The sequence below is a fragment of the Coturnix japonica genome, chromosome 9 (assembly GCF_054131305.1).
Source record: "Coturnix japonica strain WE chromosome 9, WE-NBRP24, whole genome shotgun sequence".
NCBI classification, from domain to species: Eukaryota; Metazoa; Chordata; class Aves; order Galliformes; family Phasianidae; genus Coturnix; species Coturnix japonica.
Genome location: NC_140671.1, coordinates 3,988,317 through 4,005,834, shown reverse-complemented (window position 1 = coordinate 4,005,834; position 17,518 = coordinate 3,988,317). Strand labels below are relative to the sequence as shown.

At 50.7% G+C, this 17,518-nt stretch overlaps 1 protein-coding gene across 24 annotated transcripts in view; it reads right to left on the bottom strand.

The window, feature by feature from the left end:
* The window catches only part of NCOR2 (nuclear receptor corepressor 2), a 153,000-nt gene that overhangs the window by 120,752 nt on the left and 14,730 nt on the right, over window positions 1–17,518 (bottom strand). The gene's annotated exons all lie outside the window — the stretch shown is intronic.

Genomic DNA, 17,518 nt, shown 5'->3' with positions numbered 1-17,518 from the left:
CACCACGCGCCGAAATCCCAGCCAGGAGGGACTGCAGCACAGCACAGCATCTGCAGCCAGCGCCGCGGGCTGAGCCTGGGCTGCGTGCTGTCCTGCAGCTCAGCAGGTAACGTTGGAGCTGTGCATAAAGCACTCAAGTTTGCTGAGCTGGAGAGAGAGCAGCCAGGTTGAGTGCACGGCCTTTGGGAGCTGTCAGCACCCAGAGACCTGAAGGCAAATGGAAAGCAACGCTGCTTTCTTCATCTTGTTCAACTGAAGAGCACAGTTATGGGTGTTTTTTCAATGTGCCAAGGTGATGATATTGCCTGGAGCTTTGGTTGCATTGATTATTTGATGGGGATAAACTGGTTGGTCACAGTAGTTCACACCACAAAGGTTTCTCGGTACTTAGCCTGGCAGGGTCACTCCTTGCTACAAAGCTGCATTTCCCTCTGCCAAAGAGAAATAGTTTGCACAGAAACAATCCGAGGGAGTAAAACCAAAAGTCGAGCAGTTCTCCTCCACTTCTCAGCACAAACCAGGATGTGGCAAATCCGAGCAAGAAGTTGGTTCTCACAGCAAACCCCCCCACATTGGCCAGCAGCAGCGGTCACTGCTCTAATAACGGGATGCACGGAGTGCAGGGAAGCCACACGTGGGGGAACGGTGCTGTGCTGTGTGCTGGGCTGAAAAACAAAAGCCATGTTTCCTCCTGGCTCTGACGTATCCCACGCACGTGCCTGCAGCTGCAACGAGCCACAGGAAAGGGACAGAAGTGAGCTCAGAGCTAATAAGGAATAACTCAGTTGAAACCTTGCTGCCCTTCCACAGCCCAGCCCTCCTGTTCTGGGCAGGGAGCATCCCAGCATCGATCCAGGGCACTCAGATGTGTGATCCAAAATGGGGAACAACAAACTGCAAACCCTGCTTCAACTTCAAAATGGCAGCCCAGCGCACGCCGCTGCGCTCAGACCCTAATTAAAGAGGCTATTCTTTACAGCACTGGAGCCACTCCAACTCCCATTGTTAAATTTAAAATAAAATCCTGCGAGCCCACTGCATCTGTAAGACATTAAAGCGTTCTGAACTGGCTTCTTTACTCAGCTTTAAGACATCACTTAATGATTTTTTTCCTCTCTAACCCTAAATCTGAGGATTTAAGGAAAACGACCAACAGCACCTTTTACAGGATGCATTATTCCCTCCAAAGGAACCCACTGCCATAATTATCCATTACCTTTAACAGTATAAAACTAATTGAAGGTGCTCATCATGTACAGCTTCCAGACCTTCTACAAGAGCAGGATGCACCAACTGCGGGTTGGATGCATCAGGACAAAGCAGGTCCCATAGCACAGAGGCCAGCTCCAGATATCATCTATTCATGCCTAGGGAGAAACACGAAACAAACAGCTCTGACCACAGAAAATAACCATGAGCACAAGAAAAATAGATCAGGAAGCCAATTCTGATCATTGCTTACAACACTACGGAGCCACAGGGCAGAACCTTGCTATGATTAGCACCATCAAAGCAAGGTAGTTCGCTGTTTCCCCAGGTCCTTTTGGGGCCATGGCCACATGCAATCCCAGCACCCAGACTCTGGGAAACACACTTAGCTACAGCAAACGACCCCAGCATAAGGACGTGGAGAAGAACCAGCCCCTGCAAAGTCACCTGGAGTCCCCATCCCTGCACCAGGAGCAGGAGATTCCAGTTCTGGTCTCCAGCAGCACTACCTGTCGGCAGCTTCTAACATGTGCTGGCAGGCCCTGTCAAGCTTCACTTCTCCATGAAGCCCCAACAGCTTTAATGACGCTGCTGATATTCTCCCTGTCAGCAGATCCACAGCCCCAGAGACACCTTGGGGTGGCAGGAGGAAGAGGAGAAGACCCGAAGCTTAACAAAGCAGAGAGCAGTTTCGGAAGCAGAGGACGCCCCACGGCGACTGCTGTGCTGATAACATGGAAAGGCAGCGAGGATGGCAGAAAGCCCCAGGAAGTTATTTCAAGCAGTTCTCACAGCTAATTAAACCGTTCGGTCATGCATGCTTTAAAGTTCAAAAAAAAATATATATTAAAATAATCACAAAAACAAATACAAAAGCCTGACAATTAGTGGAAGCGGCTCTGGTCAATCACCTCTCCCCACCTGCCAAGTCATTCTATGGCACAACAGCAAACCCTCTGGCATGGCCACAGCTGTGGGGCAGGGTTAGCCAGCCTTCAGTCCATGAGCCAAAGCCTTCGGAGCACACCCAGCCTGGCAGACCTGCCCCTGCTAGCAGGAGAAAGCTTGGCATGGGCCGAGCTGCGTCTCCAGGAACCCATCCTGACGTCAGGAAGTGCTGCTTGCACGGGCAAAACAAGAAAGCACATGGCACGTATGTATGAACTGAAAGATGCTGGATGGGGAACACAAAGAGGGGAGGGGATGGGAAGACAACTCATCTAAGCATCTATGTGAGAGCTGGCGTTCCCAGGCAGCCTCCTTCCTTTCGTTGGATCTAGAGATTGCAGCAAAACGTGCACATAATGAGCCCACGTCAGCAGAGCAGAACCGAGTGTACACACACCCAGAGCTGGCACATGGCAAAGCAACACAGAGGGAGAAAATCCACATTAGTGAGATAGCTTAAAAGGAGAAGGAAGAAGCAGAGGGGAGCAGGGGAAGCATTTCTTCATGCCTTTTTAGAGCAATGAATTAGAAGGAAAGAAAAAACAAAAGCAAGACCACGATCCAAAGCTGTCCTACAACACTAACTCTTCTCAATTGTTTCAGCAAACTCTGGGTTGTGCCCTTGCCAAAGGCACTGCCCAAGCTATTTTAGAAAACATTGAAAAGGCACCAAGAACTGCTCCCCTGAGTGGCATATACCACTACAGACCCTTATGTGCTTCCTAAGAGCTGGGACACAGCTGCAGAAGATGCAGGAGGCCACTTGAACAGACATGACCTAACAGTTCCTGCAAGCAAAGCAAGAACACGGTTGTACGGTCAGCAGCCAGTTACAAAACACATCCAATCCCAGGAAAACAAACAAAAACAAACCAACCGCCCCCACTGGGCTCAGGGTGGATGTGGAAACAGGAGGCAAGTGAGATCAGAGGAAGTACGAACGTGGCTCTTGTGCAAGCCCTAAGGCCAGGTACGGATTGGAGGACACAGGCCCAGCCAGCAGACGTGGTCGTCACAAGAGTTTTGAAACAAAGCTGAAATCCATCGAAACATTCCGACTGATTTCTTCATTCAGGAAATGGTGAGCCCAGAGCCCACAGCCTCTTTCAGAAGAATGTCTTTATTTGCATTCTGAAATGGAAATATCCCACCAACAAAGAAAGCACCGAATCAAGGACAGGGTCGCCTCTGGCCACGCCATTCGGGTCCCTTCCAAGCACACCACTACTTTCTGTTTACCTCTGCCTCCTTCCACTCACACACCCACATGCCATTCCACTCTACTCACTCTGCCCACTTCATCCTCAGTGTTTAAAGTAAGAAAGCCGTGACAAAGGCAGCTAAACCTGGTCACCGCGAATAGCCCCAAAGCAGGACGGCTGAGGGCTATTGCAGACTAGTCATATGCTTCCAATATTTTGTCCCCAGGAGCCCGGCCAATCCATTTAGCAACAGAGCAGGACTAATAATAGACACAAGGATACACAGGAGGTAAATGTACACAAGACAAAAATAAACCCCAGCCTTGCTATAATTTTAATACAGGAGCTAAACTGGGAAGCGATAAATGAAGCCAGTTTCCACTGTTGAGTCAAGATGAAAACGTAACTCCCAATGTCCCAGGAGCAAACATGCTGAACACTGGATGGGAAACTTGCAGAAAGGCAGAGGATTGGACGAGTGTTTAAATACGTTTCTCATTATTGAAACTGACTCAAAAAAAAACCACTTCAGTTTTCCAGTACCACAAGGAGCAGATATTAAGCAACTGTACATGTTCCCAAGCACCCAGTGCCTGCAGTTGTGGGGCTCACATCTCTTACATAAGCTGCTTCCAGCTCCTTGAAAGCCGTGTAGCTGCACAGAGGCTCATTTTGATTTCAGTGAATGATCTCCAATTAAAGCTTTAATGTGCTCATACGCAGCCATAAACTCCTACATACATTTTTCCTTTATGAGTTTATGCCCGTCTCCAGCCTGCACGGTTAACCACACTCCCCCCAAAGCTCTGACTGTGCTTTAGACAACCAGCCCTGGTGATTAATGAGATGAACAATTTCCACATGGAAGCCATGCAAGGGATACTGCTTCCCTTCCCACGGGAAGGCCCAAAGAGCTCACAACCTGAAGCCACGTGCCAGGCTGGACACCAACATCCGTATGACCAGGCGGGCCCAGCACACCATGCTGCAACCAGGCCAAGCACCAGCTCCTTTCTCTGCTGACAGACTGCTCAGCCCCTTCCTTCCCTAAAAAACAGCCCTGCCCACTGCTTTAAAGTCCATGAGTAGATACATCCAGTGGTTAACCATGACCATCCCTCTCCAGGTGATGTTTGATTGGAAGGAAGTCATCACCAGGTCACTAACACAACGATGCAGGCGTAAGGAGCTGCTCAGAAACACTGACTGAAGTCCAAGCAGGATGGTCCTCCAGCCAGACTCCATTCAGGGAAGTGGAACTGGACCATAGTAAGTTTCATTACCTCTGCTCATCCTCTGTAAGGAGAAATCAGCCACGTGCAAAATGGAAGAGTCCACAAACACCGACTCACAGTAACCCAGCAGACTTTGCCAAAGGTCCCTCACCACACACCCCAGGTGCAGCGCTATCTAGTAATCCGGGGAAACATCCACAGCTTCTTCAGCCTCCTCTAGAAATCGAGATTCAACAGGAAACCACAAATACACCAGGCAATTAATTTTTCTTTACCAAATGTTTTCGGTCGTGTCGCAATTGTAACAGTAAGCAAACTATTTGGGTTCTTTCCAGTTCTTGTGCAACCGCGTTCCTCATTTTTCTGTTTCTTTTTCTTCAATGATCTGACTGAGATTTTAAAGCAGAATTTAGAACAAGTTAGGAAGTCCGTACCAACAGAGCGTGCTCCACTGAATATTTACCCCCCAAGAGGCTTTTGTATCACACAGCAGAGGTTTTCTGCAAACAACAAATAAAGGCTTTTCCCAGCTAAGAACGCTGTGAATAGCCTAAGAAAAAAAAGAGCAGAAAAACACATCTACCGACACAGGCAACACCAAGCTCTGGGAGCCACATAAATAAAAGTCTCATTCAAACGTTCCCCCCTTCCCTCCCAGCGCTGTTTCAGGAGAACAAAGAAACATTAAGTCTTACTTTCCCAGTGTACATTTGATCAGACCTTCTGTTAACACAATATGACAACGGCAATGAAGGGAGGAATATCACAGCTAAACAAGCGTCTACCATTCCCCTTCCTTCTGCTGACGCAAGGATGGAGCAGCTGCTGTCTGTTTTTAAACAGCTCCATATTTCATAAGAAGCTGCTGATTTCTGAGAGGACAGAAAACCCAGCCAACGCCTCACAAAACAAGAACCAAATGAAAGCAATTCAGGACACGGTATTTAAACACGGTGTCCATTTGCTCAGCTTCCTTCCAAGGCACCACCACAGCTAAAAACACATGAGATGACTTCAACCTCTACCTGAGCCGGTCTCCATTTTCACATCAGCACAGCTCTTAAATAATCATTTAAAACGGAGCAAAAGACGCTGGAAAAACCATCCTATGACCCTAGAGAATGAAAGTCCTGGAATATGGGAGAAAGCAAATCAGTGCTTCCAACGTGATCCAACCACAGACACTACGATGGCACCAAATCAACATTAAGCTCCCAAGTTCTGCCTGCTGCTGCTTAGGGCTCCTGTATCGACATTAAAAGGTTACTGGGATGGAAAGACACTCCTTGCAGAACCCAGCCCTACCACTTGAGCACCTGAACAGACAGATATTTATCTTTACCAGGGATGTATCAGACATGTGGAAAGCCTCATTGCTACAAAATATCATCTACATCATGGGCTACATCTGAAAAGAAAGGTTCAACCTTTTCCGTTCTGATTCTACAGCTCTTTGGCTGTTAAAAACAATGTCTTATACCAGGCAAGTCCACCCTGAGAGGATCCAGATGCCCGCTGTCTCCATCCCCGTTAATAGCTGTTACAACTATACTGCTCTTCAGGCTGTTTGTATTGTGTTGATTAACTTAGATAAAGCCATAGGAAAGGAGGAGGGAGAAGGGAACATGCAGCGGGAGGAGGATTTACAGGGGAGGGTGGGGGGGAAAGTCTTTCATCTGCTCTAATAATTAGCAGGTCATGCTGAAAGCGATCAGCATCCCTTTAAAGCAACTGTGCATGAAATGTGCAGAGCTCGCTCCGGTCACTGCACCCACGCAAGTCACTCAGTGCTGTCAGTCACCTCCTGCCTTTCTGACCTCCTCCGGCCACAACCTCCTGCTGCCACATCCCCACTCCAGAGCTGTGGGGTAAGCAGGCTCACCAGCCCTGCCACCTCATCACAGAGCAGCAGACACCGAGGTGCCAAGGCAAATCAAAGACTAATTAAAGGTTTGCAAAGGGCCTTCAGATCCTCTGATAAAGCAGCGCAGAGCAACCTGCTGCACAGCATTTGCTTTTCCTGGAGAAAATCAACCGTGTAAGAGCCTCGTGCTCATCACCTGGAGGCCCCTTTCCCCAGGGAGATGATCAGAGTCAGACTGCCCAAACATGATGAGCTCCTCATTATTCACTGCTGGAGCTGCGGTCCCAGACGCTTCTCTGCAACCAACATGTTGAATCACCCCAACAGCCCCCCTTCCCCGACACGCTCTGTCAGATTGGGATCCTCAGGTCCAGACAAGCTTGGATGAACGCTGAAGATCACATCTCATTTATACACAAGCCCTGTGCTAAAATTAACAGCAGAGCAGGGGAAGAGTTGTTAAGAAGCCATCAAAGCTCTGTGGCCATTTGGGCTCCCTCTCCTCCCCACACCTACTCTCACCTCCATTTGGCAGCTGGAGCACAGCTTCTTTAACAGAACTGTCCTCTTCCAAAGAGGTGAAATGATGACTCTGACAATGATCATTCCCTCTCTCCCATGTACTCGCATCTTTCTATTAAGGACACATTACCTCAAAGGTCAGTAATTGCGAGCCACAGACAGCTCTGGCCTTGACAGCCCATCTTCACGACGCACTGCGAGCCCGACCGCATGGCTGTGCCCAGGATAGCAGAGAGCCTGCTGTTAATGTGCTGTTTGGCAAGGGGAGAATTTCCTCTGGCAGCTGCGATGGCTGTGTCTTCTCAAGTGTCTTTAATTTCAGCGGCTTTCTTTCGCTTCAAAATAGTCCTTCCGCCTCAGCTTAATGCTTACACCGAGACAGGCTGACACACAACCTCTCAGTGCTGCTGCTTGAAAGAATCTTGGGAACATGAAAATTGAGAGATTATTTTTGAGTAAAGCGATGGGTTAAGTCAACCTGTCCAGCCACATCCCCATGTCTGAACGCAGCCATCAGCACGGCTGCCATGCACACTCCAAGCTGTGTTAGGAACACAGGAACGTGTCTTGGGAAGAGAGGCTGGAAGGACAGGGACTATTTGTGAGACATCAGTGTGGCACAGAGACACAGGGAAGCACCAGCCTGTCTCTAAAGAAGCTGCCTGAATCCTGACAGCCCCAGGGCTGGGCTGGGAGAGCAGGAGCAAAGCAGAAATCCTTTACAGGAAGGGAAAAGCACCTTTAAGAAGCAGAGACTGAAACCACATAAAGCCCTCCACACACATCAGCAAAGCAGAAAACACTGCTATATTCACAAGGAAACCAGGAAGGATCCAAACCAAACTGAGGCGGAAGATGCATCCCCTGGGGTATCAATGTGCATTTATGTGTGACAGGGGGAACTTCTTCCAAGAGGGCAGTGTGGAGTACCTCAATGACAAACCTACAGCAATTATTAGAAAGGCATCATCCATACATAATTTTGAATTTAATTTAATTAGGCACCCCGCTAACTTCATTACTTATTTAACCCGGGCGCTCATTCAATTTATGTTCCTACAACCTCAGCTCACCGCTCCAGGCCCACCTCAGTGGGAAGCGCAGTGGAGAAGCTGAGCCCCATCCACACGCTCACCTCCCCTGGGACTGAGCCATGGTCTGAGCCATTTACCAGCTCTTGGGTTGTAGGTCTGTTGTTCTACGGGATGGGAAGATAAAAATGGCAAAACCAACCGAAAAACCCAAACAGACCCGTCACTCACCAGGCAGGTCAGTGGGAACACGGCCCACTCCAGCAGCCCTGGAGGAGGACAGAAGTCAGAAGACGTAGTTCTTCCCCGACCAGAAGAGAAGCAGCAGCACAGCGGAGGAGCAGAGGGGAGACACACACCTCCAGCAGATCCCCAGAATAGCCTGCAGTAGGTAGTCAGATCCCTCCGGCTTCAGCAGCAAGGTCTGTCTCAGCACATTCATGCGTATAAAAAGAGGCATGACGGACAGGGGAAAGTGTGAAATGCTACAGACACTAGCTTGAAATCAGGTGATCCTCTGCTCAGATTCTTTGTTATTCAGTCTTCAGATCAACATTTCTTCTTTAAATTGAGCTGCTGTGAACACTGTGAGCACCCAGCAATACCAAGAATAAGATGCTGGATGGCCTGAAGCATCAGCACTGAGAGGAGCAGCCCTATGGACAGACCATTCCCCACCTGTGTGCACTGGGATCTCCTACGTCAGCAGGAACACACGGAGCCACAGGCAGTGCCCTTTATTGGAAGGTTTCCTGGTAAACAGGGCTGCAGGCAGTGCCAACAGGGGCTGACAACCACTGAACACCAACACAGAACCGGCCTTGGCAACCCAGCCACAGAAGGGGCTGCGTGGCAGTGACAGGATCATTCCAGTTGCCAAAAGGTGAAGAGATCACAGAGACTCCATAGCAGGAGAGGATCTCAGCAATCCCCATTTCCTTCCGCAAACAGCTCCCAGGGGCCTCTTCCAACCTCCTCCAGCAGGAAGAGGGGGATTGCTTGCACCTCATTGCTCACACTGATGCATGTGAAGCCCCAGCCACCAAGCTGACGAGGCAGCAGGGAATGAAGCTAACAGGTACACAGCTGCGTGCTCCCCAGGGCGTGGATTTCAAATTACAGTTTAAAAGGGAGAGGAAACAAACCTACAAAAGCAAGCAACTTTATCTGGGGTGTGTTTATCCATACATAGCATGTGCCTGTGCCATAATATAAACACATGTGTGGGTTACGCACTTCTCCCCCACCAGCAGTGTCCAAATCACAACTGCATCTGGAATCCTTTATGTATTAAGCCCCATTTTTACCTTCCCCTTGGTGCCAGAACGCACTGAGGGAGCAGCACACACACACATATCAGGGACAAGGACAATGGGACAGCCAGCACAGCACTGCAGTGCACAGGGATGGATGAGATGAGCACAGGATCGAGGGGCAGACATCCACCCATGAGCTCTATGTGTGGGAGATGCAGTGGAGGTCACACAGGGTGAAAAGTACTGTGAGTGGCTTATGATAAAAAGCAAACTCGCATTACTCCCAAGTAAATCCAATGTTTGTTACTTCTGGTTCTTTCTTTCCTACATAGAGCTTTAGAGCCGAGCAGCATCGTTTCCCTGCCAGCCATCCTGCTGTGCTCACACAGCTCATGTCTGGATTTTCCTGTATCCAGGAGCTGCAGTGAGTCCCACAGACAGCCCTGCAGCACACAGCACCGAGGGGCACACAGTGCTCCTGACACTGCGCCTGGCAAAGTGCTCCAGCAGCCAGAGCTTCCTAATGCGTCTGCTAGCTGCTGGGCAGACAGCATTACAGCACAAAGGCTCACAGCTCTCTAATGCTGATCTTTCCATCTGCTCGGGAGCTGCTTTCATTTAAGAACAAAACAAGCCAAGCGTGCCCTGCTGCAGCAACGACCCTGTGCACAGCCTTTGAGGCACCCCAGAGCATGTAAAAGTGCCCTGGGGACATGCAGACAAACAAACCAGTACAGGGAGATGAGCATTATGAGGCCCATTAGCAGCTCAAGGCACAGGGCCCTGCACAACCCTGTGGCTTTGCTCCCACCTGGGTGATTTCCCTGCAGCCAGCCCCTGGTCCCTGCCCCATCCATCAAGGTACAGACTGCCATGACCCCACCTGCCCTTCAGCTCTGCACTTTCAATGCCCAGCCCTCAAAGAAACCTGACCCACAGCCCAGCCAGGGTAACAGACAGGCACACATGGGCAGCAGCGAGGGCCCACAATCACACCACTGCAGGGTATGCCTGAGCTTGGGAGCCAAGACGCCAAGCAATGAGTGACCAGTGCTTTCAAGCACGGTTTGCTGCCTGGCTCTTGCAGGGTACTTGGCCCATCTCCTGCACACACACCTGGTGGGGCTCATGTGAGAAAGGACTGACTTTGGAAGCTATTCCCGTACCATCCATGCCAGCTTGTTCCACATTAAGCAACCAAAGCTCCAAGGCTGGGCTCTTACTAGGGCACTGGGCTCTGCAAAGTCCTCCACATAAAATGCAATAAGAATAGGCAAACATGCTGTTTGGGCAGCATTTTCTCCCACATATCCAACCGTTGGGCACCAAAACATTCCTGCGCTCCAAACCATTTCCAAGCTGGGTGCCCAAAGGCCCAAGGGTCACCCCCAGCATCCTATGTGAACAGGGTGCAGCACACAGCACTAGGGCTGGCCGAGCACCAGGCATCCCCATGGCAAAGCCAACAGGTTTAAGAGCAGCTGTGTTCTGTACTTCCAGAGTTTAACACTATCTAAGGAAACGTGTCGGCTGCATTCCAGAGACATTTACCTCCTGGAGCAGCCTGCCCTGCCACGGACACACCAACCCCTTGGCAGAAACAAACACATTAAAGAACTACTAACACAGCTCTTTGATAGACACTCCCTGGAGATCCTCACTGCCATCACAAACAGGAGCTCTGAGACAAGTATTCCTCTTCTCCCGTGCCAGAACACCTGTTTATTTGGATGCCAAATTCCAGTTGCTTCAAAAGCCCCCAGATATACAGACCCTCCCTTTCCACGCTTCAGAAGATGCAGGATGTGTGCAGTGGGAGCAGGGCAGCAGCACACCTCTCTAACAGCCCCAAGAGAACAGAACCGGGCTGTTCCAGGCCCAGCTCCCCCACCTCACAACAACAGCTCCCAGAGCAGAGCCTGAGGAACAACCAACAGCAGCACATCCCAAAGGCACCAGGCGGGGAGCCCTGGGGAAGGCAGCGCATGCTTCATCCTTGGGAAAGCAGCAGGAATGCAGCACAAAGGTGGCTGCTGCAGCCCGGGGCTGTCAGCTGAGAGCAGGATCAATGCTCCACTATGCTGCCTAACCCGTTTATCAGGGGGAGGGGAGATAAGGGAGCACTCCCGTTGCCAGAGGGCACACTTTCACCCCAATCTGAGTCAGCCAGACCCAAGTTCCTGCCCAGCAACACCATCTCTACCAAATGATTTCAGCCTTACAGTTCACTTAACCACAGCACACAAAGAGCCACTAACCCAGCAGTCAATAATGGAATAAACTATAGGTCAGTGACCAGGGGAAAACACACCATTTAAAATTATTCCAATATTGACACACACACAGGAAGCACGGGCCGGGATTGTTATTTATTTATTTAACGAGCCTATCAGCTCAGAGGCAGAGCTGAGCCAGCTGCTAAAATTACAAGATTAGGTTTTGAAGCCTGCAGGTAAGGTGTGCAGTGCCAGCACACACTCCCACCCAGCACAGCGCAGCCGAGCAGTGCTGCCAGGGCTCAGGCCATGGGCACGGAGCTCTGCCCAGCACCAACAGTGCCAGCACTGCCTGCAGCTGCACAGCCAGGCTCACATATAGCTCCATTTCCTCTTTTTCCGCAGGAAAATGCTGCAATGACAATTTGCACCTTGAGATTGAAGATCTCTACAGCTCTCTAGCAAGCAATGATGTTCAGCAAAGCCCCTGTTCCCTTCTGGGTACGAGGAACCATCGTGAGCAGAGGGAGGGCGCAATGACAACAGACAGGCCCCACATTGAGAGCATCCCCATGAGGTGTGTGGGGTCCTTGCTCCACGAAGCACCACCTGTACCTTAAAGCAAAATACTACCAGGTGAGTTAGGCAGGGCTATTCACACAAGGGGAAGTCACCAATGGGGCCAACCTCCCTGTGTTACATGCTAAAGCAAAAGCAATTGCACCACGTGCACCACATCACAGCACTGCAGAACTGCTGCAAAGGGCCTCTGGAGATCATGGAAGCACAGAACGGCTTAGGTTAGAAGGGACCAAAGTCATCCAGTGCTGCTTGCACACCCCCAGTAAGGGCCCAGGACCCCAGGCTGCCTTCAGGGATGGGCATCCACAATAGACTCACAGAAGCACAGCCACAACTTCACTGGGCAACATGTGCCAGGGCTTCACTGCTCTCTGAGATCCCCCAGTCCAACAGTGCTATCAAAGCACGTGCCCACGGTGCACAGGAAAGGATCCAGGAGGGTTTGGAATATCTGCAGAGGAGGCCCCACAAATGGGGTTTCAACAGAAGTACTGGATGCATTCAGCTGTTTGTGCCCAGCACACAATTACAGCTACAATCCAACACACTCAGACAGCAGGATCTCAATGCCAGCCCACACTACCCGCAGCTCCAGCAGCACCCGTGACCACACAACAGGGAGCACAAAGCAGAGATGAAGAACTTCTCCAGCAGAGCACCGAGTAAATAAAGCACGCTGCTCCCAACATTCATTTTTCTCCACAATACCTGTTTGCCAGAGGGAAAAGCCTTCAAGCTGGAATTTACTGTTCAACAAAAAGAGCAGATCAGGAGTCCCAGGGGCCACCGCTTCTGTTCTTCCTCCAGCAGCAGTGAAATGGAGCGGCTGGGAAGGGGCAGGAGCAGCGGGCACACAGGGCCGGGAGCCCAGCCCAGCTGCTGCCTGGCACCCTGCAGCACTGCAAGGCAGCCGGCCGCCGTTCCCAGCAGCAGGAGGCACCTGCCCAGCGAGCACTGGAGCACTGCCATGCTGCACAGCAGGGCCAGGGATGGGGCAGGAAGGGGGGCTCTGCTCAGCCCTCAGCCTGCCCTGGACTCTCACCTACCTGCTGGTCAGTCCCAAAGCGAGCAGCTAGTGACCTGTGTACCAACACAGGCAAAAACTTGAAGCACATTCCCTCCCCCCTCCTTCTCCCCAGTAACAAAGCATTAACCCAGACTCAATAAAGCACCAGAGCCTGGCTCACTTTCACTACAAGCAAATCAATAGCTTTCTTATATCTCTCTGCTCGGGAGGGAGAAGGGGCCATTTCTTCTCTCCCAGCCAAGACATCTGCACAAGGCATCTAATGTGCTGTGAGCCAGGACCCCTAATGGGGAGAGCTGACAGAAGATGAAAGAGCGCTTTGGCACAGCACAGCCGCCTCCTCCTGCCCTCATCTCTGCTGGCATGGCCACGGCGTTTCATGTGGGAAGGTTTTCAGCACCAGCCTGGCCTCTCTGGTTAGGAACAGCCCAGTGCAAATCCTCACTGAGGGTCGAGGAGCTGGGGCAGCTACGAGCACAGCAGTGCCCAGCTTACAGCACCCAGCAAAACCAAGCAATGGCAGGATGGAGCCATCCCAAACATCCCCACACAGCCCTATGGGAGGGATAACAGATGAGTTGGAAGGAACCTAAAGCCCACCCAGCCCCAAGCCCCAGCATGGGCTGGCTTCCCACAGCAGCTTCAGAATCCCAGCCACCAGCATCCCCAGCACCACTAAGTGCCACAGCTTGAAAATCAGGCTTCACACAAGCCTGCATTACAACATCAACAGAGCTGTGTCAATTAGATTAGGCTCTGCCTCGTTATCCATCATGTTTACAGTACATGCGAATGCTTTCTAAAGAGCAGATGCTTTTCAAGTTTAATAATTCAACCATTTAGAATTGAGCAGTGAAAACCCTGCACACAAAGAAATAAACGCATACAAAACAGAAGTCTTTTCTGCTGGGTTTTCAACTCTTCTTTAAACAAACTACCAAGAATGCCAGAATTTCTTGTTCCTGGAGAAGGACGGGGGCTTAAAGGCTGGAAGCACATACAGAAGGAGCAACAAAAACAAGGCGACCCTAACCGTATTCTGGTGGGACAGCTTCTGAAAGCCATATGAATAAGTCATGCAGGCTTCCCTTGGAACAACAGCAGAACAGGCATCAATGGGCTGTGTCACCAGGGCTTGATCTCTGCTGCAGATCAAATGCCGTACAAGCAGGAAACAGCTGACACAGCTCAGCCCAATTACACATGGTGCCCTTTCCACCAAGGGGCTCCTCTGCTGCAGGAAACAACCTGTCCACAGCCGGGCTCCCCCTGGGCAGCCAGCACTTGTGTGCCCTGAAGGAGAGCTGGTGTTTGTGCCTGCAGCACAAGTGGAAATCCACCCAGCACTGCACTCCTGGCTCTGACCCTGCCTGCACACACTGCACCACTCGCATCTCCAAACCTCAACTCCTCCAGCTACGAAAATAAAACATCCAGCAAACAAAATCCACCACTGCAAGAGCCGAATGGAAAACACCCATGAGAAAGATTTCCCACGTGTAACACGCACTGTGCTCGTTGCCATGAGCTGCTCAGGGCAGGAGCTCTGCAGGGCACACTGTGCTCTTAGAGCTGGGCTCAGCGTTACCACCTCCTCAGCCATTTACACCACGACTCCTTGTATGTTTACTGACACGAAACCACATCAGTGCGGTGCTCTGAGCGCTGCATCATCACTACAAACTGTCGTAGGGGACAAATTACATACACCAAGCAAGCTAAGGGCAGTAGCAGAGACCCCCAGCAGACCCTGAGCACCAGTGCAGGCAGAAACCATCACAAACAGTCTGGATTCAGGCACACTGCACAGGCTGGAGGAGTAAACTGGCATCCTCCAAAATGCTGCCAGGTTCTGAAGTGTCAGCATTAAATCCTGTGAGCAGCCAAGAAAGAAATGGATCCCAAGGCAGACAAATGCGTCTCGGTGTTTTTCCCTGCCTCACCCTCTCCGTTAGCCACTGCATGTTTCCTTCTGTTTTTCAAACTCACTCCTCTGCACAAACCATCTGCTGCAGGATTTGTGTGCTCAGCCCACAGGTTTTCTGCACTTTTACTCAAGCTTCAGGGCCTGAGAGCCACATGCTTCCAAAATGCCCCCAGCCCATCCTGCCAGCAGCCCCAATAGAGCCAGGCACCTGCAGAGGACGTTGCATCACCATCATCTCTGCAGCACCAACACCCAAGGATGGGCACAGCCATAGGGATGCTCTGAAGCACCACACATACGAGCCCAGAGGGACCTTGGGCTCCACACTCAGACACAGAGCCCAGGCATTGCCTTGGAAGCCACATTTTGGAAGCAGCAAACAGCTGTGGAGACACAGCCCAGCTCTCAGAGCTTCCTCATTAGCCAAGGAGACTCTGCCCCTGGACACGCTTTGTAGAGAGGCCAGCTCTGAAACCTGGCCCATTTAAAGTCAGCTTTCATACAATCATCTTTATGCTGCATGAGAGGTTTCCACCGTGCCCAGCAGCAGGCTCCCCAGGTCTGTGTGCTCAGCCTAATAAACGGAGCCATTTGCTCTCTTCCCAAGGCTACGGCCGTGCCCCACACCATGCCTTGAAGAGCCCGCATTGTACCAAAGCACCAACAGCTTGTGCTTGGAGCAGCACTACACACAGTCAGCCCTCAGCAGGCTCTGGATTCAGCTACAACACAACGAGGAATGCTCCAGTTCAACAGAAGCCCAAGGGACACAAACAGGATCTCCAGTCGAGCAGGATTTGGTGGATGGAGGTTATTAGTGCATTACAAATAGAACAGAAATTCAGGAAGCAGTTATCTCCAGAAAAGAAAGATTCATTTCCGTGCGATGCTTGCAAATCACACCGCTAACTTCAGATCGGAAGAGCTGGTGCTCAGTAGAATGAAATTAAGCATGTTGGATCACACAGGACACCTGAGTGGATAATAACAGAAAATTAATGGAAGCATATGTGCCTCAGGCAGAGGACTGGAAGACCAGCAAAGAACCGCGCGCAGCTAAGCCTCATCATGATAAATGACGCCCGCTGAACATACTGCAAAGGCAGAAATACTGTGATTAGATGTACACCGGAGGTTCAACGTCTTCAACATTAATTTGTATTCTCCAAGAGCATTTCTCCCAACCAACATAAGCAGATGTACAGTCTCCTTCCAGAGACAAAAGGACAAGGAGAGGGAAGAAGAAAAAAAAAACACAACAAAAAAAAACAGTCATGCACTTTTGGAAATCATTTGCTTCACACAAGGAATTTATCCCTGGATCACCTCCAAGCCTTCCAGAACTGCAAATGAAATGGAACTGCAGAGATGAAGTAAGCAGCCCCTGGCTGCTGGAATGGCCATCAGGAGCCCAGCACTGCTGTGGGCTGGTGACAGTCAAGGTCTTCCCCAGAGACAGGAACCATGGGCCAAGGACAGGGCTCACCATGGGCAGCCCCAGGCACTGCAGCCAGCCCTCCGTGGGGATTGAGGGCAAACAGTGCCCTAGCAGCACATACCTGTCCCTGTGTGCTGCCTTCCCTCCTCCACCACAGCACAAAGTACTTTGCTTGCACATTTCCAGCAAGCTGTTGTTTTCACCAACGCAAAGTCCTTCCTTGCAGAACTAAATCCTGGAGCCTCCCCCTACTACTTGCCTTCACAAGAATGTTAATTAGGTCTTTACTATCCCCAGGCTTTCTGAAAGCAAACAGGCATCTGCCATGTGCACTCCCACTCCCTCTATGTTTTCCCACTCCAAAACAACCAAACAAGTGTGTCACTCGGTCAGTGACACTGTTCCACCGCTGATCTGTACCGTGCTGAGCAAGCAGGGAGATGAAATACAAAGGTATATGCTCAAATTGAAACACCGTACAAGAGGAAGGTGGTTCAGGGCTGGAGAGATGCTGTAAATGCAGGATAAAGCCTTGGCCATGCAGCAAGGCACCTGGGCTGCGTGCAGCTGCTGAGCCAGCTCTTGCTTCCTGGAGGCAGGACAAGCTCCCTGCAGAAGTGCTCCTAATTCTAGCTGCATGAATAGGACTTCTATGGACAACACACAAAGATATCCTCAAGATTTCAGACTACTCAGCAAGTCCACATGTTAGTTCCCTTCACTTGACAGCTCAAACACCAGAGCAAGAGCCAACGCTCCCCTCCAGGAAGCTCATCCCACCTGGGACATTCTGCTGTCTGCAAGAAATCCTCACTTGGGAAGTTTGGTTGAGTCCAACAACGTTGCTGCTTCCGTTCCCAGACCCCATTCCACCCCTCTCCTCCCCAGCCACTGCACAGGGCTCTTTTGTTTGCAGTGCTCCTTCCAACATGGGCACAAAAGCAGCAGAGATAAGCGTGTAATCAATAGGCCTCACACTCATTGCTCTCCTGCTGCCACTGCCATTTTTCTAAGGGCACTTCTCCTTCCTCAGCCCCTTCTGTATCACCCTGTTGGCAGCT